Here is a 24,270-nt window from a genome sequence, read left to right on the forward strand (position 1 = left end):
TCCACTACTCAGACAATCCTTTCTCATATACTGTTTTCCCTAGTTTAAATAAAAATATTCAGTTCAGTCTTCAAATTGAGGACAGTCCCTTCGTTTTCTTAGGAGCTGGTGTGGACTCTGTGTGGATCAACTGTACCGCCCCTCGCTCGGCTGCAGCCGAGCCACTCGGATCCGGGTTCGTGTGTCAGTGGCTCGAGCGCCTCCGGACCGGGGGTCACGTCGCTCTGCAAGGGGGGCTGGCGTGTTGAAAGGGAGTTTTAGATTAGAGTTCGTGACGCCACCCACGGGTTGTGGTGAATGTAGGCACCACCGCTGCTGGTTACGGGGCACCCCGGGGGAGATGTTGGTGCAGCTTGTGATGTTAACCCCTCCATGGGCAGGGGTGATGGCCCCGGGACCCGATGGGTATGGTGTGGTGGTGCTTGGCGGTGCGCGGCCCGAGGGCACGGTGGTACTCACTCTGACAAACACACGAGAGTCTCTGGTAAACCAAACGGAGAATGGTCGGTGTCCACAGCCAGCTGCTTCGGTCCCCAAACGGGTTGATGGTGTCCGCCTTTTTCCTGCACCTTTTTGTAGAAATGGACAGCCGTGCTTCAGCGACGGGAGTCCCGCTCCCCGGCGTGTATGCCGGGAGAGTCCGTTTGCCCACAGGCGCTGGCCCATTGGATCTCTTGGCCCTTGGCGGTGGCCGTTATCTGTAATCGGTGGGCTGTTGCCTTCTTTTGGGAATTTGGGTGGGAAAGGACCTAAAGTCCAGACCTCAATCAGTTAATTAACGGGGTCCGGTAGATTCGGGACCACGTTTCAGGGTCTGAGTACCCCCACTTGTGCTCCGGTTTCCAGTCGGTTCCCCGGTTCGGTACCGGCGGGCCACTACCCTGTCCCGGCTACCTACGGTTCCACCAGGCTGTCTTCCCGGCTCCTGCAGACAGCCACCACCTTCTGCCTCCTAGCCAAAGTGCCCGGGTTCCTACCCAGGACACTGACAGATTTCCTCCTCCACTCCACTTCACTGTCAAAACTAATCTGTTTTGATTTTCCTGCCTCTGGGCCTGTGAACTCCTAGGTGGGTGTGGCCAACCGCCTGGCTCCACCCACCTGGTGTGGACATCAAACCCAGAGGGAGGTGACAGGGTTTAGTAGGTTGGCTGGTGTCACCTTATTTGGGGATGGGTGTAGTGCAAGGGTCTAACTGTGACTACCTAACCTGGCTAGTCCAGGGCGTCACACAACCCCTGCTGACTGCTGCTCTACCAATCACTGTGCACACTTGGTAATGGAGTGGAATCTGCGTTACAGTCCTTTTCACTCTGCTTTACAAACTATGCACATTGATTGGTAAAGCAGCGGTTAGCTTTCTATCAAATGTGTCTACGCTTCAGACACATCGCCTTCCCCAAACCCATCCTGCAATACAATAGGATAAAGAGTTGCACACAAGTCACAATATATATGGGAATGATGAAAAGCAGAACTGCTATGGGAATACTAGACTGAAAAATACAATGAACTATCTGAAAAAGGGAAAAACATGAAAAATGGAATATGCATAAATGCTATGAATAATAGGAATATAAGAGATGTTTAGCCATTGTATTGATCAATGCAAAAGAGCCCCAAAGCCAACGCCAAGGTAATCTCTATTTTTGGGGTCTCTAGCCTATATGTAACCTCACGTGCAGTTAAAAAACTTGCTCTGTATGTGAAGCAAAGGACCAAGCTAGGGACCCCAAAAATAGAGATTACCTTGGCGTTGGTTTTTGGCCTCTTTTGCATTGATCAATACAATGGCTAAATATCTCTTATATTCCTATTATTTATAGCAGTTATGCATATTCCATTTTTCATGTTTTTCCCTTTTTCATAGCAGTTTTGCTTTTCATCATTCCCATATACATTGTGACTTGTGTGCAACTCTTTATCCTATTGTATAGTTATGTTTTTTGAGTCTTGCACCATGTTCACACCATTGGTGTTCCAGACATACATTCTTTAGTCAAACCCATCCTGCAGGCATTGCATGTTTGGTGGAAGGCAAGGAAGGTGGTGTTAAAAAAAAGTGTGATTTTTCTTTAAGTAACAGCTAGCAGCGCCACCAGCAACATGCCGCCCTAGGCACTTGACGTCTAATGCCTAGTGGCAAATACGGTTCGGAGGGAAAGTGGTTCTGCCTCATTCCACTTTCTTTATAGCACCATACTAGTAATTTTAAAGGGATATCTGTGACTTTCAGGGTTTTTTTGTTATTTGGCTAAAAACGTACTCGCAGGTAGTTGCTAACTACCTACTTGTTCTGCCCTGTGACAACCTGTTCTGGCTCAAAGCGTTCACAGCAATTCTTCTCTGTCATTCAGCATGACGTTGATAGTGATGTCCTGTCAACAGTGCTGACCAAAAGAGCAAGAGCTTCTCTGTTGTCATGAGGTCAAATGAAGCAGGAGAATCACCGCATGAGTTGGAACAAATTGTTGCAGGGCAGAACAGACAGGTAATAGACCGAAAGACTAATTTCTCTAAAATCAATTTTTATTATAAATATTAAAATAATTAAATCAAGCCATATTTTTCATATGCAGCTATATCGGTCAGTGAGCACACACCCGGTCGTGCAAAGCTAGATGTACTTAAAGGGAGTATTAATCTAGGAGGGTGAGGTATAGCCCAAGATGATTTTACTCGTTAAAGGGATGTCGCTGTAATGTATAAATAGGGGCCAGGTCATAAATCCCTAGTCTTTCTCCTTCCTAGCCGCGGAGGTTAATACGCCATACAGTTTTGGGCGCCCCCGCTCAACGTCGGCTATCCCTAGTACACCCTAAATCCTAACTGTGTGCCAAAAATTGACCCAAAGCCCAAAGGGGTATAGATAGTGCTGAAGTCAAAGTGGTTCAATCATACTAGGTGCATAGTCAGAACACTAGTAAATGTTAAGTATGATTGCTGGTCATAGAAAAAATCCCCAATCGGAATATTTACACACTCGCTCCCCTCTAACAATATATGAAAAAATAGGGGGGAGGGAGTACTACAGCAACGAGCGAGTGTAAACGATGAAAAATACTCACCTTATCGTCCATCGTTGACACGTCGTTTATTTTCAAAATATCGTTGGTTGTAGAGGTTGCAGGTTGTTCGTCGTTCCCGAGGCAGCACACATCGCTATGTGTGACACCTCGGGAGCGACGACCTACAGCTTACCTGCGGCCGCCGGCAATGCGGAAGGAAGGAGGTGGGCGGGATGTTACGTCCGCTCATCTCCGCCCCTCCACTTCTATTGGGCGGCCGCTTAGTGACACCACTGTGACGCCGCATGAACCGCCCCCTTAGAAAGGAGGCGATTCGCCGGGAACAGCGACGTCGCTAGACAGGTAAGTATGTGTGACGGCTCCTAACAATTTTGTACGACATGGGCAGCGATTTGCCCGTGACGCACAAACAACGGGGGCGGGTGCTTTCACCAGCGATATCGCTGCGTGTAACACCCCCTTTAGCCCATTAGCCAAAAAAAACTGCACAGTCCAGGATAAGAAGTTAGGTCCTTACGAAGGAGGAGACCACATAATGCAGCTGAATGAGATTGTGGTGTGGGCAACCTCCCCCCCCCCGAACCATATGACATTGTACTGCAAAATACGACAGTCATGTTAATAACCTATGGAACTGTTTTGCAAAATTGTATTTGATTGCATTTTCTTGACGTTGGCATAGTGGAGTCCTGGTGACCCCTTAGCTGCTACCATACCCCCACCCCCAATACTTAACCCCTTATTGAAATGACCACAGACACATAATTGGATAAAATGGCCACAGCAGCCTTTTATTTAACATAACTTATAATAACATTTATAAAACAGGGGGTTGTGGTCCTCGAAGCTCAAACAATCTGGTGATCACCCAATACTCCAATCCTACCTTCCCCCTCAACCCCATTACTCCCAGCCGCAACCACAAACTCGGGAGCACCAAACAAATATGAGGGGGAAGGGTTAAACCACCAAGCACGGGAACCGACCCCACCAAGCCGATGTTCCCCCATGATCACCAGACCACTCCCCAACCAGTAATTAACGGGGGGATTCCACCTCCATTGGGACCCCCCAATCCAATTTTCACCAACTTCGAGGACCCCACCCCCACCACCACAACGAGAGCGCTTTGACCCCCTCAAACGCTCGAGACCCCCCCTCTACCGGACAATGCCATGGCCCGCTCAATACCCTCCTGAATCCCCAAAGTCCACAAATCTGTCCCCACTGCATTCAGGTGAACCCCATCTGCCAACCAGTAATCCTGATCCACCGCCTCCAAATCAAAATGACGGACCGCCACCCCCCCATTCCTCACTACAAAACCCGAAATGGCCCGATTGATTTTTATACGGGTCTTATTCAGCCTTTCAACTGACCGAGCCCTACGCCATGTCCGTCTCGGGACAATCTCTGACCAGACCGTCCGAAGTCCTGGTACAGCCACCCACAGCCGAAGTAAATCATGTTTTATATCTCTGATCAACTCCCGGCCCGCCACCATTCCCACATCATTCCCCCCAACGTGCAAGACCAGAATATCCGGCGCCCGGTCCAATCGCATTGCCCTGTGCACCTCGGGCAACACCCGCATCCACCGCATGCCCCGGATACCCAACCACCGGAGTACCGCCACATTTCGTGCAAAGCCCAGCTGACGACCCTCCGATCGGATGTCTGCCCGGATCGCTGCCCAGTGCACAAAGGAGTGGCCCAATATCCAGACCAAACAGGAAAAGTCCCCTGCAAAGGAAGACAACAAAAACATTACAGTACCATACCATAACACAACAAATCCAACACTCCCCACCTCATAGGCCATGCTAAGGGCGCACATAACTCAAATATCTCCTGGATTCCCACCGACCTATCCTCCGTACTATCTCCGGACTCAACCCGCACACAGCCGCCTCAGTTGCTGCTCCAATCCTAAAAGAATGAGGCGCATAAATGTTACGAGGGGGACCCGGGGAAGCGTGCCAAGATGGGGAATGGACAGCTTCAGCCGGTTAAGGTCCACTGTGCGGTGTAAGGGACCGCTGCTATGGTGGGTGAAGAGTGAGCGGGTTGCTGCTAGCGATCGTCTGGAATGTCACAGACGATCTATGTACACCGGTCTGCCCTAACCCGTGTGGGTTGTATGGCAGGGATCACACGGCTCGGTGTACCTGTTGCACGGGGAAGCACAGAGGTGCCCACGCACGTGTGCCAGTGGAAGTCACGAGAATATGGCACGAGGGTAGCACAGAGGTGCCCACGCACGTGTGCTTTCAATAACCAGGTGAGTCCAGTGGAGACTCGAGGAGCTCACCTGGGACAGGAACACGGCCTGTAGAAGGAGCTACTGCCGGAGCAGCAAGGCAGGGACACGGCCTGCAAACCAGGTGCTGCCTAAGCAGCAAGGGCCAAGCCCACAGAAGAAGATAATGCCTGAGCAGTGGCGTGGCAGCACGCTGCCAGACATCCAAACATAGAAGGACGGTTGCGCGCCGCCATGATGGCAGGAGGAGCTTTTAAGGAGGTGTAGCTCCAGCCAAGGGCGGGCGCGAGGCGGAGATGACGGACTTGACCCAATCAGGATCCACGACATCCCAGCCTGGCCAGTCAGGATTCACCACGTCACCAGCCTTGTCATCAAGCCGTGTGACGTCAGTGGGCGAATCAGGATCCACCAAGCATAGCACATGCTCACCCTCCTGCCTCTGGGAAATAGAGGCGGGATCCTCGGTCTCACAATGTGTAGAGATAACGGGAGTCTCACTGCTTCCCTGAGCAGCAAATCTCTGCACATTGCGCAACCTCACAGACCTTCGAGGCTGCTGAGCAGGAGGAGCTGTGGCAGGCAAGGAATGGGAGACCGCCTCATTTCTTGCAACAGGAGTACCACTAGGTGTCACCCTTGTGCTGCCTCTCTGAGGAGGTTTCTCCTGCACTCTGCGCAGTCTGGCAGACCTTCGGCGCTGCGGAGCAGGAGCGCTCGTGGCAGGCAAGGAGACTGTCTCATTCCTTGCCACAGGAGAGCCACGAGGTGTAACATTACCCCCCCGTCTAGGCCCCCCCCCTGCCCGTGCTCGAAGGCCGCTATCAAACCCGGGGCGTGGATATGATCCTCCAATTCCCAGGATCTATGCTCCGGACCACGGCCGACCCACTCCACGAGGTAGTACCTCCTGCCCCGTATAACTTTTGTCTCCACAAGCTTCGCCACCTCAGAGTCGTCGGGCGGGGAGTCAGTTTGAGGCGTCAGGGACCCCGAGAACTTATTAAGTCGTACGGGTTTCAGGAGGGACACGTGAAAGGTGTTGGCTATAGCCCAGCGTGGAGGGAGCTGGAGTCGGTATGCCACCGGGTTCACCTGCTCTAGCACTTTAAACGGACCCAGGTACCTAGGGGCGAACTTGGCTGCCTGTACCCGTAGGTTAACATTCTTAGAGGACAGCCACACTAGGTCACCAGGGGCGAAGGATGGTGCAGGGCGGCGGCGCTCATCAGCCGTTGTCACCATCCGGTCTTTAGCCCTCTTAAGGGCCTCTTGGGTGTTATCCCAGATCTCCCGGGCCTCAGTCGCCCAATCCTCCACTCTAGGATCGGGTGACGTAATGGGCATCGGAACCGGGATTCTGGGATGTTGTCCGTTATTGAGCAGGAACGGAGTCTGACCAGAGGATTCATGGACCGAATTATTAATGGCAAATTCGGCCCAAGGAAGGAGGTTAGCCCAGTTGTCGTGGTGCGCAGAGATAAAATGGCGGAGGTAAGTTACCAAGGTCTGATTGGTCCTCTCTACCAGTCCATTGGTTTCGGGATGGTATGCGGAGGAGATGTTCAGCTCTATCTGCAGGAGCTTACAGAGCTCTCTCCAGAAGCGAGACGCGAACTGGGGACCCCGGTCGCTCACCACCTTGTCAGGCATGCCATGCAGCCTAAATACATGCCTAATGAATAAGGTGGCGAGAGCACGTGACGTCGGGAGTCGTGGGAGAGGCACCAAGTGGACCATTTTAGAGAAGTGATCCGTGATGACCCATACGACCTTGTGACCTGCTGACTTGGGCAGATCTCCCAGGAAGTCCATTCCCACCACTTCCCAGGGACGATCCGGCACTGGCAGTGGGTGAAGAAGACCTGCCGGTCTCTGCCGGGACGGCTTATTCCGTGCACACGACATACAGGCTCCCACATACTCCTGTATGTCCTGGGGTAGTCTCGGCCACCAATAGTGCCTAGTCACAAGGTCTCTGGTCCTTTTGACCCCAAAGTGACCCCCGACCTTGGAGGCATGGGCCCACGATAGCACCTCATTCCGTAGTTCAGGGGGAACGAGGGTCTTGCCAGGTGGCACCTGGTCCAAAGAAGTGGGAGTGACCATCCTCAAGCTGTCCGGGGGTAATATAAGACGAGGCTCCTCCTCGTCCTCCTCCAACACAACCATACAACGTGACAAGGCATCGGCCCGTATGTTCTTCTCACCGGCCAGGTGGCGGATAATAAAGCGGAACCGGGAGAAGAACAAGGACCAACGGGCCTGCCTTGGGTTCAGGCGTTGTGCTGTCTGGAGGTATGTGAGATTTTTATGGTCGGAAAATACTTCAAATGGATGCTTCGCACCCTCCAGGAGATGCCGCCATTCCTGGAATGCTAGTTTCATCGCCAGTAACTCCCTATCCCCTATGGAGTAGTTCCTCTCGGCCGGAGAAAAGGTCTTGGAGAAAAAGAAACAAGGATGCTTCCTTCCTCGTTCGTCTTTCTGGTACAGGACTGCACCAGCACCGACCGAAGAGGCGTCTACCTCTAGTAGAAAGGGTTTGGAGATGTCTGGACGATGAAGGATGGGAGCTCTGGAGAAGTAAGTTTTGAGAGTGTGAAATGCCTCTACCGTTTCCCGTGTCCATGCTTTGGGATTAGCGCCCTTGCGGGTAAGGGCAATGATGGGTGCTGCCACCGTCGAGAAGTTGGGAATGAACTGGCGATAGTAATTGATAAACCCCAAGAATCGCTGGATCGCTTTCAGCGAGCGGGGCTCAGGCCATTTCATCACTGTCTCCAACTTCCCCGGATCCATTGCTAACCCCTGACTGGACACGATATACCCCAGGAACGGCAAGGATTCACGTTCAAAAACGCACTTTTCTAGCTTAGCATATAACGAATGAGTGCGGAGCCTCTTAAGTACTCGGATGACATCCCTCCGATGGGTGGCAAGATCGGGGGAGAAGATAAGGATATCATCCAGGTATGCAACCACGGAAAGATACAAATCCCGGAAAACATCATTCACAAAGTCTTGAAATACGGCGGGGGCATTGCAGAGTCCGAAGGGCATTACGAGATACTCGTAGTGACCGTCCCTGGTGTTGAAGGCGGTCTTCCACTCATCGCCCTCTCGGACTCGCACTAGATTATACGCCCCGCGTAGATCCAGCTTCGTGAAGATCTTTGCCCCGCGGAATCGATCAAATAACTCCGTAATGAGGGGCAAAGGGTATTTGTTTTTGATCGTGATTGCATTTAATCCCCTGTAATCGATACAGGGGCGTAGATCCCCTTCCTTCTTTTGCACGAAGAAGAACCCCGCACCGGCCGGTGAAATAGACTTGCGAATGAACCCTTTTGCCAGGCTGTCCTGAATATATTTGGACATAGCCTCCGTCTCTGGAGCAGAGAGGGGATACACTCTGCCCCTAGGGGGCTCGGAGCCTGGCTTCAGGTCTATTCGGCAATCGTATGGCCGGTGGGGAGGAAGGGTATCTGCGGCCCTCTTGGAGAAGACGTCCCTGTAGGCCTCATAAGGTGTCGGTAAACCTGGCTCCCCTGTATTCCCTGAGGACCCAACCGACCTAATGGTAGCGGGTGGTTCGGTAGTCACGAGGTGCTCCCTACAGGATCCTGCCCATGATGAGATCTCCCCTGTTGCCCAGTTGAGTATAGGAGCATGCTGTCTCAACCAGGGGAGGCCCAGTAGGATCTCATCCGTCCCCCCTGGAAGCACCAGGAAGGACACCTGCTCATGGTGTCCCGGTGGTACTTCCATCCTGAGAGGGATGGTGATCTGGGTGATGGGATCGACTAGTAGGGACCCGTTGACTACCCGAACCCTGAGTGGCTTGGGTAAGAGAACCAGGGGAACTGAGTATCGGGTTGCCAGGGAGGTCGAAATGAAATTGCCATCAGCGCCTGAGTCCAGGCAGGCCAGAGCAGAGAAGAGAGTAGTGCCAAACTGCAACTGGGTGCTGATAGTCAACCTAGAGGGAGAAGCAGCGTCTAGTAACCCCCCTCTGATGGAAACTAGACGCTGTCTTTTCCCGACGGTTTGGGACATCGGGTAGCTATGTGTCCCCTCTGCCCACAGGAAAAGCAGATGACACCAGACCGAGAACCTGGGGTAGAGGAGACCGCTTTGGACACCTCCATTGACTCCACGGAGTCGCCTACAGAGCTGGCTGGGAGACCTGTCTGGTGGAATACGGTAGCCAGACGCTTTTTAGGCCGTGAGGACGTGGGTGCTGAAGAGACCTCGAGCCTCCGCTCCGCCTGGCGGATGTCTATGCGAGAGGCAACCACAATCAAGGACTCTAAAGTAGCAGGCACCTCACGCGTGGCCAGTGCGTCTTTGACAAACCCTGCCAGGCCCTCCCAGAACACAGGGACAAGGACCTTATCGGGCCAGTCCAGCTCTGCGGCAAGTGTCCTAAAGTGTACGGCAAAATCCCCGACTGAAGCAGACCCTTGCCGAAGTCGTAGGAGGCGCAGCGCGGAGTCGTGGGTGACTTGAGGCCCGAGGAACACCATTCTCATGGCCCCAAGATAAGATGCTAAGTTATTCACCACCCGATCTCCGCGCTCCCACAACGGCGTGGACCACTTCAGCGCTCTCCCTGTGAGCAGGGACTGGACGAAGGCTACCTTCGCCTTCTCGGTAGCGTAAAGAGTCGCGGACAGCTCTAAGTAGGTGGTAACTTGGTTTATAAACCCACGGCACTCGGAGCTGTCCCCGCTAAAGCGCTCTGGAAGCGCAAGGCGAGGAGACCTTCCGCCCAATAGCACAGCCTGGGTAGCCGCCTGGGTGGCGACTGTCGTCAGAGCAGTCTTGTCGGAGGAAGACTGCTCCACTGCTGCCAAACGTGATTCCAACTGCTGCACATAACGCAGCAACTGCTGCTGCTCTTCAGCCATAGCCAGACCTTTGGCGCGACCGTAATGTTACGAGGGGGACCCGGGGAAGCGTGCCAAGATGGGGAATGGACAGCTTCCGCCGGTCAAGGTCCACTGTGCGGTGTAAGGGACCGCTGCTATGGTGGGTGAAGAGTGAGCGGGTTGCTGCTAGCGATCGTCTGGAATGTCACAGACGATCTATGTACACCGGTCTGCCCTAACCCGTGTGGGTTGTATGGCAGGGATCACACGGCTCGGTGTACCTGTTGCACGGGGAAGCACAGAGGTGCCCACGCACGTGTGCCAGTGGAAGTCACGAGAATATGGCACGAGGGTAGCACAGAGGTGCCCACGCACGTGTGCTTTCAATAACCAGGTGAGTCCAGTGGAGACTCGAGGAGCTCACCTGGGACAGGAACACGGCCTGTAGAAGGAGCTACTGCCGGAGCAGCAAGGCAGGGACACGGCCTGCAAACCAGGTGCTGCCTAAGCAGCAAGGGCCAAGCCCACAGAAGAAGATAATGCCTGAGCAGTGGCGTGGCAGCACGCTGCCAGACATCCAAACATAGAAGGACGGTTGCGCGCCACCATGATGGCAGGAGGAGCTTTTAAGGAGGTGTAGCTCCAGCCAAGGGCGGGCGCGAGGCGGAGATGACGGACTTGACCCAATCAGGATCCACGACATCCCAGCCTGGCCAGTCAGGATTCACCACGTCACCAGCCTTGTCATCAAGCCGTGTGACGTCAGTGGGCGAATCAGGATCCACCAAGCATAGCACATGCTCACCCTCCTGCCTCTGGGAAATAGAGGCGGGATCCTCGGTCTCACAATGTGTAGAGATAACGGGAGTCTCACTGCTTCCCTGAGCAGCAAATCTCTGCACATTGCGCAACCTCACAGACCTTCGAGGCTGCTGAGCAGGAGGAGCTGTGGCAGGCAAGGAATGGGAGACCGCCTCATTTCTTGCAACAGGAGTACCACTAGGTGTCACCCTTGTGCTGCCTCTCTGAGGAGGTTTCTCCTGCACTCTGCGCAGTCTGGCAGACCTTCGGCGCTGCGGAGCAGGAGCGCTCGTGGCAGGCAAGGAGACTGTCTCATTCCTTGCCACAGGAGAGCCACGAGGTGTAACACATAACAACCAGGATCCAGGCCAAGACCTTCCACACACCTCTGGAAAATTGCCCGAAACTGATAATTCGACAAGAAAGAACCATACTCATGACAAAGCAACGGCCCATCTACCCGCGGTCGCAACCCCCTAAACTCCCGCAAACACCGCACCGGACACATTGCCGATTCCGCCACCATCCCCAGTAACACCCGCCGTCCTCTGCCGGATTGATCCGTCTTGGACCTCCGGAGCCAAAATTCCACGCTGGTGTCAGATAAAAGAACATCTCGCGCCTGAATCCCCCTGGAACCTTGCCGACTAACCGCCACCAATTCCCCAATCCGGAGCGCCCCGAAAAACGCAAACGAAAACGCCAGCCGAAACAAAATAACCTCAAAAACAGACGAACACACCGCACTCAGGTGGGCCCCCATTCGCTCCAAGAGAGCGAAAGACACTGGCCTCCTTCTATCCCCACAACTCTGCCCCCGGCGAAACCCCCTCAACGCCTGCCGCACCAAAAAGTTTTATGTCAAATCCGGCCTATTCCGCAACTTAAAACCAAAGGCCAGGCCCGCCACCACCCGACCCACCTTCGCCTGGGACCAACCCCATGCCGACCACCGCCCAATCCACAAGAGTAACACGCCTACCTGATCCTCCACCGACCGAATCAAACCAAAAGACTGCACCCAAGCCTCCCATTGCTGCCACGCCTGCTGATAAGCCGTCCAAGTCGCCTCTGCCAACGATCCTTTGATCAAATGTCCAACTGCCCTCATACCACACTCCAAAGTTCGGGAGGGCACTGCAATCCCACGGCCATCGCCCCCGGCGCCAATTCCCTGAAGCGATCCCACTGGAAACGAGAGAGAGCATCAGCAATAGAGTTCAACACCCCCGGCACATGCGACGCAGATACACAAGCATTGATGGACAAACAGGCCAGCACTAATCTCCGCAAAACTTTAATCACCGGAGGGGAGTTGGCCGAGATATTGTTAATTGCTAACACGACCCCCATGTTATCACAGTAAAACCGCACCCGCCTGTTCCGAAATTGCTCCCGCCACAGAGTCACTGCCACCAAAATAGGAAAGATTTCCAACAGCACCAAATTCTTCACCAGCCCCGCCGACCGCCAAACCTCCGGCCATCCCTCTGCACACCACTCTCCTCCAAAATAAGCCCCAAAACCCTGACCCCCAGATGCATCGGTAAACAAGTCCAACTCCGAATTACCCACTAGAGGCTCCATGAAGAGGGACCGCCCGTTATAGTCCGCCAAAAATCGTCCCCACACCTCTAAATCCGCCTTGACGTCTGCTGACAGACGCACAAAATGATGAGGCACTAGCACCCCCGCAGTGGCCATCGCCAGCCGCCGTGAAAAAATCCGCCCCATCGGCATCACCCGACACGCAAAATTGAGTCTGCCCAGCAACGATTGCACCTCCCTCAGGGAAAGCTTTTTGACCCTCAGCGCCCTTGCTACCTGTTCCCTGAGAGCGACCACCTTATCCGCCGGTAACCGAAACTCCCACTTGTCCGAATCAATAACTAATGCCAAGAAAAGAAATACATGTCCCCGGACCCTCTGTCTTCCCCGGCGCCAACGGGACTCCAAAACGCTGAGCTACCCACTCGATCGTTGTAAGCAAACTCTGGCAAACCCCCGCATTACCAGGACCAACACAGAAAAAATCGTCTAAATAGTGAATAACAGACTGCAAACCCGAAACATCCTTAACCACCCACTCCAAAAAGGAACTAAATGCCTCAAACAATGAACAGGACAACGAGCATCCCATGGGCAGGCATCTGTCAACAAAATAATTCCCTTCCCAAAAACAGCCGAGCAAGCGTACACTGTCCGGATGAACCGGCAACAACCGAAATGCGGATTCAATGTCCGTCTTAGCCATCAAAGCCCCCCGTCCACACCGCCGCACCCAGGCCGCCGCTTCATCAAACGACGTATACACCACCGAGCATAGCTCAGGATCTATACCATCATTCACCGATCCCCCCCCCCGCGGGTAAGATAAGTGGTGAATCAGCCGAAACTTATTCGCCTCCTTCTTCGGCACCACCCCCAACGGTGAAACCACCAGATCCGGAAAAGGCGGGGACCGAAAAGGCCCCGCCATACGCCCCAAAGACACCTCCTTTTCCAACTTCTCCCGTACCACCTCCGGATGCTGGCTTGCCGACTGTAAATTCTTAAAATGCCCCTGCCCCGGACCTGCTCCAGAAGGAATGCAAAAACCGAATTGAAAACCCCTCGCTAGCAACTCTGCCTCCTCCCTCCTAGGAAACCTATTTAGGTAAGGGAGCATCTCTCGAAGCTTCACTGGAGTCTCCCCCTTTTGAATTACCAGGCCCCCCCTTGACCCTGCTACGTCGGAAACACTTTGACGCCCCGTGATTGGTGCCGCTACAGTGTGAGCAGTGGTGTTTAAACTTACACTGCTCCCCAAACTTGCACTGGCCCTCATTGAAGAGCCAGCAAAGCCCTGCTTTCTGCAATCCCGGCTGACCTCCGGCTCCCCCGCCGGCCTGCTGGCTGTACCGCCCCCCAGCCTGGCCGGAAGCCCCGGCCGCCCCTGGAAAGGATTGCCCATACCGAGTCGGTGCCATGACCCGCAACCAGAGCCCAATATCCTTCTGGTCCCATCTTATGGATGGCCGAATGGCTTTCCGCTGACGAAACTGTTCGTCGTACCGCAACCAGGCCTGCCCCCCATACACCCTATAAGCTTCCCCTATAGAATCCAAATAGCAGAAAAGGTGCGAACAATTGTCCGGCGCCTTTTCCTCTATTACACTGGCTAAAATTGCAAACACTTGCAGCCAGTTTGTAAACGTCTGAGGGATCAACCGCCACCGCCGCTTCTCCTCATCCTCTTTTTTGTTGTCGTCTTTCTTGGGCTTGTCCAAATTAAATTTCTCTAACGGCAACAAAGAGAAGATTTCCACATAATCATCCCTCCAAATTTTTTCCCTAACTTCCTTCTTTAAATGCGAGCCCAGCGGCCCCTCAAAACACACATAAACCTCCCCCCTCGCCTTATCATCCAAATGAATCCGATCCTTGTCTTTTTCCGTCTGCACAGAAACCGACACTGGCTCGGACCCCCGCCGTACCTCCGCCGCACTCGCTGCTGCCACCCCCACACCCGGGACCCCGGATCCCACCCATGCCGACGCACAACTTCCGACACTCCCGCTCCCCTCTAGCCGCGCCAACAACTGCCTGACCTCCGACAAGACCTCCACAACCCCTAGTGACCCCGGCGGAGCCGCCTGCCCCTGAGCCATCCCAGCCCCAGCCGGACCCACTGCACTACCTAACACATCATTAGTCAAAGAAGACAAACAAGACACAGAGCTGTACTCACCAAGCTGCGCAGGAGCTGTGATCCCGCCAGCCGTCAATCCCGAATCCTGCCGTCCAGCCGTCCCTGGCGCCGCGTCCCTCTCCTGTCTGAAGTCCTCCACAGGTCCGATCGGCGAAGGTAGCCTCGGATCGGTCGGTCCCGAGCCCAATCCAGGTGGTCCACGCACCGCCGCTCCTGGATCCCGACCACCAGGCTGCTGCTGAGACCCAGAGCAGTCCTGCCCTGGCCCGCCGACCTCCTGCCAGGGATCCCGCCGTCCGTCCTGCGTTTCCCGTGCCGTCCAGCCAGGCCGCCCGACCGGAACATCGCCAGTGCGGCCCGCCGCATCCTCCAGGTCCTCTTGATGCCAGGTAGCAGCAGGCCCCTCCCCCATACCGGGCCGAGGCCTACTAACCACCGCTGACCTCAGCCGCGGACGTGAATTCCTCCCGGCGCGGAGGGGGCTCCCGAAGCTGGACACCTCCCCCACCGCCGGAGGGTCCCTGATGGGGCTTCCCCGCTGCCGCTGAGGCCCCGCAGGCACTGCACCGGACCGCCCCGGCTCTAACCGCGGCCTGAGAGCAGGACGCGCCTGCCCCGTGGCCCGCCCAGAACCGCCGGGAGAGAGGCGCTCCGGAGGCCTGGACCTGCGGCATGGCCGCCCCCTAGCTACAGGAGGGACCTCCGCGGCCGGCCCCGGAGCCCCCCCCGACCGCCGACCGCAACGAGCGGGCCGCGCCTGCGGCCCAGCCGGGGCAGACGCAGACGCACCCGACACCACGCCACCGGCCAGCACCGCCCGCAGCTGCTCCTCCAACCAGCCGGAGGGATGGCGCCGGGCCGCCCCCTGCAGCTCCTCCAGCAAAGCATCCATAGCAGGTAATAGAACGGGGTTTTTTTTTTTTTTTTTTTTTTTTAACAGCAGCGTCCAGCAGTGACAACTACTTCAGCTGCAGCCGCAGCAATGCCAAGCTTTTCCCCGCTCCTAGCCTAACGGTCCCTAAACCCCCACCCCTCTCTCTCTTCACCCTATCCCCCCTAGCCACGTCATGCCGGCCTCCACCTACCCCCTGGGGAGGGGGTGGAGGTTCCAGCCGGGCACTTTAATTCAAGAGAAAAACAAAACAAAAAATATACCAATAAATAAAAAAAAAATACAAGCTATGATCCCAGTCTTAAATTTTTATTCTGGCAATTTTTCAACAATTTAATAAATTATGTCTCAATGTAAAATGAAGGAACGGATACAAATTACAATTCTACGCAAGGTTAGTTGAAAATCTGGGTATAAATATCTCCTATCTATGAATACATTGATTGCTCGGTGTAACACAAGCCTGGATTAGACTGGACCTGGTTAATTTTCTAAAATCACAGTTTGGTATCTGCTACCCGTACTCCTGCTGGGAGGAGGCGATTGCACATTTATATTCCATATAGTCCACTGGAACCTAAGAAGAGAACAATTTTCCGTTGGCATTTTAATAATTCATGCTCCATTTATATGTATTTACCGGGAGCATTAGCATTCATGCATATTCCTAAAAGCAAAACATCACTTGAGTTTACTGCATATTTTACAACATACTGACATTTCATCATAATATAACTGTATGGCGATATGTTGTATTAAAACTATAAAAGGAAATTGTAAATGAGACAACAGATTTCTGTCTATATTTATTTATCTACTCTAAAGCTTCTAAAATAGAAGATAAGGAGATTTGCAAATAGTACAGTATTGATTATTAACAACATAACGTTTTGTATATGGGAGAAATTAAGGCACTCACCGGTTCTTGCTGTGCAGAGAAACTTTTATTCACAGGTGGAGGTTACATGCTGTGGCAGCGTGGTGGGGTAAGACAAAACAACGCGTCAGATGATGGCCGTTTCACACTCTTTCTCAGTGCTTCGACGGGTCTAACAGCTGTTAGACCCGTGGAAGCACTGAGAAAGAGTGTGAAACGTAATCTGTAAATGTAACCTCCACCTGTGAATAAAAATTTCTCTGCACAGCAAGAACCGGGGAGTGCCTTCATTTCTCCCATATACTATTTTAGCATTTTTCTGTACCTAAGAATGAGCAACACGTTATGCAGCAGCAAGATTCTGCCAAATCACTTGTATAGTTGAAAAAAAAACGCAACCACATGCTTAATCTGAACGACTGCTCCAATAGGATAAATTTGATGCTGAGCAGTGCCCTGTATTTCCTTCTTAGAACATTTGTACCATAACGTTTTCTGTATACAGCTCCCATGCAGACTTATGTGTCTCTAAAGGGGGCTTTACATGCTACGACATCGCTAATGCGAAGTCGTTGGGGTCACGGAATTGGTGACGCATATCCGGCCGCATTAGCGATGCCGTTGCGTGTGACACCTATGAGTGATTTTGCATCGTCGCAAAAACGTACAAAATCGCTCATCGGTGACATGGGGGTTCATTCTCAAATATCGTTACTGCAGCAGTAACGAAGCTGTTCCTCGTTTCTGCGGCAGCACACATCGCTCCGTGTGACACCGCAGGAGCGAGGAAGCTCTTCTTACCTGCCTCCCGGCCGCTATGCGGAAGGAAGGAGCTGGGCGGGATGTTACGTCCCGCTCATCTCCGCCCCTCCGCTTCTATTGGGCGGCGGTTCAGTGACGCAGCTGTGACGTCGCTGTGACGCTGAACTAACCGCCCCCTTAGAAAGGAGGCGGTTCGCCGGTCACAGCGACGTCGCCGGGCAGGTAAGTACGTTTGATGGGTCTGGGCGATGTTGTGCGGCACGGGCAGCGATTTGCCCGTGTCGCACAACAGATGGGGGCGCGTACCTCTCATTGGGTCCCTCTCATTATACCTCATGAATATTCACTGCACTGACTGTGCACCTGGAAGCAAGTGTTACAGCATTGCTGGAGACAGGTGAGTATACAGGTAAATGCTGTCTGTGTGCTATCCAGATCTCACACGGGTAGCACACGGATGGCCCACAGAACTCCACGATGGATCATGTAAAACATTCGATTTTTGCATGGACGTGTGAAGATGTAGTCAGAACCTAAAGTCATATTCTATTGTATCTGTTCTTGCTTATTCCTAAAATACTCAATGTATATAAGCTGAAAATAAGAACAGGTGGAAATTGTATAACTGCACAATCAGTATACAAAGGGTATGTCTGCAGACACAGGGATCGCTGGGGTCCATGTCCGTGTTTGGTGTTCGGGTAATGTTTGATAAATCTAATTGGTGGGAAAAAGCTAGCCCAACAGGTCATTTCCGTTGTGGTAACTGCCCATTTTGTAAATTGCATAACATGAGCAATCCCTTAAAAGTCGGTATTATGTTAATCAATTTATTTCTTCCGAAAGCAAATTCGTGGTCTATATTATCTTTTGTCCTTGCGGAAAATTTTACATTGGAAATGCGATCAGGCCCCTATATGTAATATCCAGGGAACACAATAATTCTGTTCCCTCAGGCAGGAGGTCACCCCGTTTGAGTGACTACATACATGAGGAATATGGAGGTAACCTGGAGGTGTTGTCCTTTTGCAGGGCTGGTAAGGGTTAACCTCCCTCTGCAAGGAGGAGATTTACATAAATATTTATTGAGAACTCAACCAAGATTAATTATCCGGTATGGGGCACAGGGTAATTTAGGTGTGAATGATAGAAATGACCTCACTTCCTATTGAAGCGGAACACCGGGGTCTCGAGATTGTAATCATTTTGTAAATAGTGTTGCATATTATGTAGTATTTGTATTTTAAATGATTACCATGACGTGGCTCCGGTGTTCTCCTTCAATAGGAAGTGGGTCTACGTCATTCTCAGCCAGGGTGAAGCGCGATTAAGTGTGAAATGGCCGTCCTCCCTCATGTGGTTCACATCCAATCTCACACTTGCAGTTTTAATGCTACGACACAGTAAAGAAGCGTTTTATGCAATTGTAAGTGTAATCCAATATATTTTTCTCCATAAACTATGAACTTTGGATCATAGGATTGTGCACCACTTTATTGATATATTTTGCTATACCGCCGATTCACCTCTACTTTGCAGGTGCACGTCATACTGTGGGCAGAGCTGAGAATATTGGTGCGCATGCGCAAACCGGCGAGGTCCCTGCACAGGCGCAAGATTTTGCTCGGTGACATGAATGGTGTAGGAGGCGTCATCCACGTCAATCACGACAAGAATATGGAGAAACTGCAGTGCGGAAAGGAGGGACACAAGCCGAAACCAAGGAGGCCATCTTACCGGATCCAATGATTTACATAGAATATAAAAAGTTATTTGTGGGGTATACAGGAGGAGTCAGGGGATAACATGCACCTTTACAAGATGCAGCATACGCTCTGCTTAAGGTGCTAGTTTTGGTTTATACCTCAAAAATCTGGTAACAGGTTCCCTTTAAGTGTTGGGACTAGCAAGCTCTGGGAGGGGTCAGCTGACAAGGAAAAGACGGTTCGATCTAGAAAGAGTCAATTAAGGCCTAGTAAGCAAACATGACAGACGTATAGTCAGTTGGTCTTGAGGGTCACATACAATGGATGCTTTGTGACAACTGAGCAAAGGGTACAGAGGTAAGATAGCGTGATTCTTAAGAGAAGCTGGAGACAGAGGATGTGAACAGCATTATAACTAGAGGCCAATCCTCGGATGGAGTAGCTCCAGGCTATAGGAGCTGGAGGACGGATTCCTTACATCCAGGCCCATAACCATCAAGGTATTGGGTATACTACTGGTGTGGGACTCTAGTGGCCAGGTCCCTTAACCGTTAAGATACCAGGTGACTTCTACTGTTATGGGACTCTAGTGACTAGGTCCCTTAACCGCGAAGTTACCAGGTGACTTCTACTGGTGTGAGACCCTCTTGGCCAGGTCCCTTAACCCCCAAGGTATTGGATTACACTTTACTGGTTACAGACGTAGTCAACCATCCCAGGGATGTCCCGCTAGTAGTCTGTGCACAAACAAGAGGGAAGTTGAACTATGTCTTTTAATGTAAAGTGAAAGTGTAACGTTCTAGAAGAAATGTGTCCGCTCTTTGAAGTGTAAAATTGCGAACAACAATGAACTGTCTAGTAAAAAGTTGGGGTGTAAAGTGATCAGTTGACCTCCTTGTACTTGTGAGTCATCAGCCGGTCCTGGAGAGCCGACACCAGCAGCAGTATGTGGCCTGTTGGGGTTCCCAACCCACGTGGCCGAAGTCCACACACCCTGCCAGGACCAGATAATTCACTTAACGTGTCAGGGCATCCAAAGTCAGTCCCTCACACTTAACTGCTACCTCGCAACACATTTACTGGTGATTTGAGTAAAAAATTAATTTATTTAGTATAAGAGTTACAATTAAAAAGAGGTAGATAAAAATAAAAGATCACAAATAATACGTACGCATGGAGAACAACCTCATAGTTAGAGAGACGTCTCCCTTGCTCCCCAAAGGGCTCAGCATTTAATTAAAAATTGCTGCATATAGACAGCCAAGGGGCTTATGAGAATGTCAAAATCCAAAAAATGTTGAGTATATAAGGATCATTTTTTGATGTATACATCAACACATTGTTCTCATACTGATAACCAAGTCAGCAATGTCCTTGAGCTTTTTTATTCTTATATGAAAAAGACAAGAATGACTAGACAAGAAGACTCCATTCTACATCATTCTTACAAGAACATATTTTCCCGTGGAAAGCAAACAAATGTGCAATACAATGCTGTTTACACATATAGAGATAAGAGGGGAGCCAGCACGATCTGAAATGGCATGCATCATATAAAAAGTGCAAATTCACAGATGTATTCCAATTGTACTATAATATAAATTGAGATTTTTTAGCAAATAATTGATCAATTCTTTGAGCCACCCCTGCCAACGTCACAGCAAATCTAAATAGGGGGGGGTTCTACACTATATTATGTATTTCATGTGCCATGCAGCCTCCTAGATAAAGTTAAAAGCAGAACCATAATGGAGCACACATACCTGTAACCTGTATATATAACCGCTTCTATGTTGCAAAAGAGGCAATTGTGGATAGAGGCCAGCCCAGGTCCCAGCATGTGGAGCAAGCGCTACACATACCAGGACTATATGATGCATGCCATTTTCAGATTGTGCTGGCTCCTTTTTCTCTGTTATGACTGTAGTTATGCTACATTTTTCTGGTGGCTGGTCACCACCATACTATGCACGCCTGATCTTGGTTTGCAATGTATTCCTCCTGTTGGTAGCTTTTCACATTCAGTTGCCTCACCCCTTTCCACAGGCAATGCTAATTAAGCACCATACTTGGATCTGGTCCGCCTTTATCAATGGTTGCTGTCTGGCACTGGGAGCGTCAGTTCTGATATAGTCCTGGTATGTGTAGAGCCTGCTCCACATGCTGGGACCTGGGCTGGCCTCTTCCGTTATTGCCTCTTTTGCAACATGGAAGCGGCTATATACAGGTTACAGGTATGTGTGCTCCATTATTGTTCTGCTTTTAATGTTATCTAGGAGGCCGCAAGGCACATGAAATACATAATATAGTGTAGGACCCCCTATTGAGATTTGCCATGACGTTGGCAGGGGTGGCTCAAAGAATTGATCAATTATTTGCTAAAAATCTCATTTTTTTATTACAGTACAGTTGGAATAAATCTGTGAATTTGCACTTTTTATATGATGCATGCCATTTTCAGATCATGCTGGCTCCTTTTTCACATATAGAGATAAGAATATAATACTTTTTTTTTCTTGTACCAGGAGACACTATGAGATTTCAACATCCCGATATTTCTGTCCTATTGGACATAAAAAGAACAAAATATAAAAGCCTATGGCCATTTTGCTAAAAATTATGCCAACTTTACCAAATATTGATGGGAGGAGATGCAAATATACCCATCGGAATGATTTTGTACAAAAGTTTTGCATTGGTTTCGATTCATTGATGATGTTTTGGACAGGTACCATGGATGAATGCAAATTGTTTGTTACTAGTCTGAATGACAACTCTTGGAATATTTCACTTTTTGTCTCATAAAATCTATTTCGGAAGCCAACAGCCACAAACAGTTTGGTCGTCACACAAGCTTTAATCCGCCCCTCCTAAGCAAAAGTATCCTAAAGGGACAATTCTTGCATTTATGAAGAAATTAAAGTACAATTAATGACTTCCAATCAGAAACACAAGACCTAACAGGTTTGTAGCCAGAGGTTACCAGCACGGTGGCTCAGTGGTTAGCACTGCAGTCTTGCAGCGCTGGGGTCCTGGGTTCAAATACCTCCAAGGACAACATCTGCAAGGAGTTTGTATGTTCTCCCCGTGTTTGCGTGGGTTTCCTCCACATTCTCCAGTTTCCTCCCACACTCCAAAGACATACAGATAAGGAATTTAGATTGTGAGCCCCAATGGGGACAGTGTTCCTGATGTATGTAAAGCGCTGTGGAATATGTTAGCGCTATATAAAAATAAAGATTATTTTATTTATTTACAAAATTGTTGCCCAAGCATACCAACATTCTTATCACAGAGCTCGCTAGAGTATTCTTCAAGCGCGACAGCTCGAAAAATGGAAACTGTGAATCTTATCACTACTTTTAACAATCAATGGCAGGTTGTAGAACAAATCCTAGCCAAAAACTGGTGTATATTTTTATGTGAACCAATATGACATCAATTTATTTATACATACTCCAAGATCATTGCAAAAAAGGCTAGAAATCTTAAAGATCATCTCAACTCTAGCCATTTCAAACCACCCGTACAATGTCTAAATAGAGGAACAATAGAAAAATATATGGGACTCATATTCATCATTTTCTAGAACACAGAAAAGCAAAAATAAAAGAAAACGTATTTAAATGTATATATATAAATGTGAGTGTTCATCACGTATATATACATTTCTATTTATTGATATCTATCCGATTATACCATTCATTTATTGGAATCACATATTACCCTTGTTATATCAACTCTTTTTATAGCTAGGTTTTTAAACAAACCATTATAATAAATCGAGCGGGTGTCTTTACTCCCATGTACATTTTTTATATGATTCCATTATCAAAGATGTTCCATATTTTGAATAGGCCAGTTCTGATTTTTTATAATTTCGGCATGGTTTTCTTGGATATCTGTAGCAGCTCCTCGATTCGGTGTGTATATTTAGGGGTGGACTTAAACCTTATCATTGACTTTGTCTGTTTTTTCAATTATTTTTTTACACTGAATTGCGAATAAATAAAATGTACATATTTTTAAAGTAATCCCTTGCTTTGTGTGTAAGAGGGTGATAGGCCCATGTGCCCCTCCCTGAAGACACCGATTGTCGTTATAGAACAATAATGTAAATTGTGTTGATGTATATAATGTGGTTATGTTTAAGATGTGAATATGGCCATCTAGATTTAGGTACTGCTCCCTAGTCATTTGGTTAGGTGTTGCCTAACGACAGGGACAGTAAGTCAGCAAACAGTTAATTTCTGTGGGAAGCCCACAGTGGGAGTAGCCAGATGCAGGGTACAGCCGGGCCTGAACCAAGCGTGAGCTAATTAAAAGTGAGTAGAATAAGTGTCGCGGGCGGGGAGGAGGGTGTCAGCACACCGCGCTCACCCCTTCTGCTCGGGTCCGGCAGTTGCTCCTGGTGGCTCGAGCTGCGGGCCGGATCCCGGGGTGTCTCGAGCGACACTCCTCGCCCGTGAGTGAAAAGGGGGTGTTTGTTGGGATTATAGTTCGTGATGTCACCCACGGTTGTGGTGATGGCACCACCGCTGCTCAGTATGAGGGTCCCGGGGATGGTGATGGGAGCAGCCAGGTGTTGTGTTGCCCCTCCGTGGGTAGGGGTTGGTGTTCCCGGGGCCCGGTGAAGAGATGTGAAGGGTAGGGCCTGGAGGGCGCAGGGACGCGGGGGCAGCGCTATGCCTTGCGGCACTGTGGTACTCACTCAGCCTGAGACACGGACACAGTTTGTACGGTAAACCAACGGCTGGTAGGACGGTCCCACAGACGGTTGCACCTGCACTCCCGGTAGGTGACGGTGACGTCTCTCTTCCTTGCACCTGTTTGACTGATGGTAGCGGTGGATTCCCTCTGGTTACCCGCTCCCCGACTGCAATCTGGGCCGGAGGAGCTCTACACTTTGCCCGCAGGCGCTGGCCCTGGGGAAACTGGTGCCTTGGCGGTGGCGGTGTCTCCCCGTTAATGGTCGGGCTGTTGCCGTCAATCGGGACTTTGTTGCTGGGGGATCTGCGTCCCCTTCACTGACGGATTCGGCAAATTGGGCGACTCCTAGCCTTGCCGGGGTCCGAGAGGCCCCTGCCCTGGTGCTGACTGTCCTTCGGAACACTGCTCCAGACCACCGGGCACACAGCCAACGGGGTCCTTCCAGGAACTTCCGAACTGTCCCACTCCGGACAGTCACCGCCGTCGCTGACCTTGCTGTTCTAGCCCTACACACAGCTGGGCTCTCAGGCTTCTCCTTCTCTCTGCTCTGTCACCACTTCTTGCTTTCCTCCTTCTCCACTTTCCTTTCGTTCACTTTCACTTCTGGTTGTTTCCTCTAGCCCCTGCCTGGGCTACCCTGCTCTTCACTCAAGCTCCTCCTGAGCTAA

This window comes from Anomaloglossus baeobatrachus, chromosome 8 (genome assembly GCF_048569485.1).
Source record: "Anomaloglossus baeobatrachus isolate aAnoBae1 chromosome 8, aAnoBae1.hap1, whole genome shotgun sequence".
NCBI lineage: Eukaryota > Metazoa > Chordata > Amphibia > Anura > Aromobatidae > Anomaloglossus > Anomaloglossus baeobatrachus.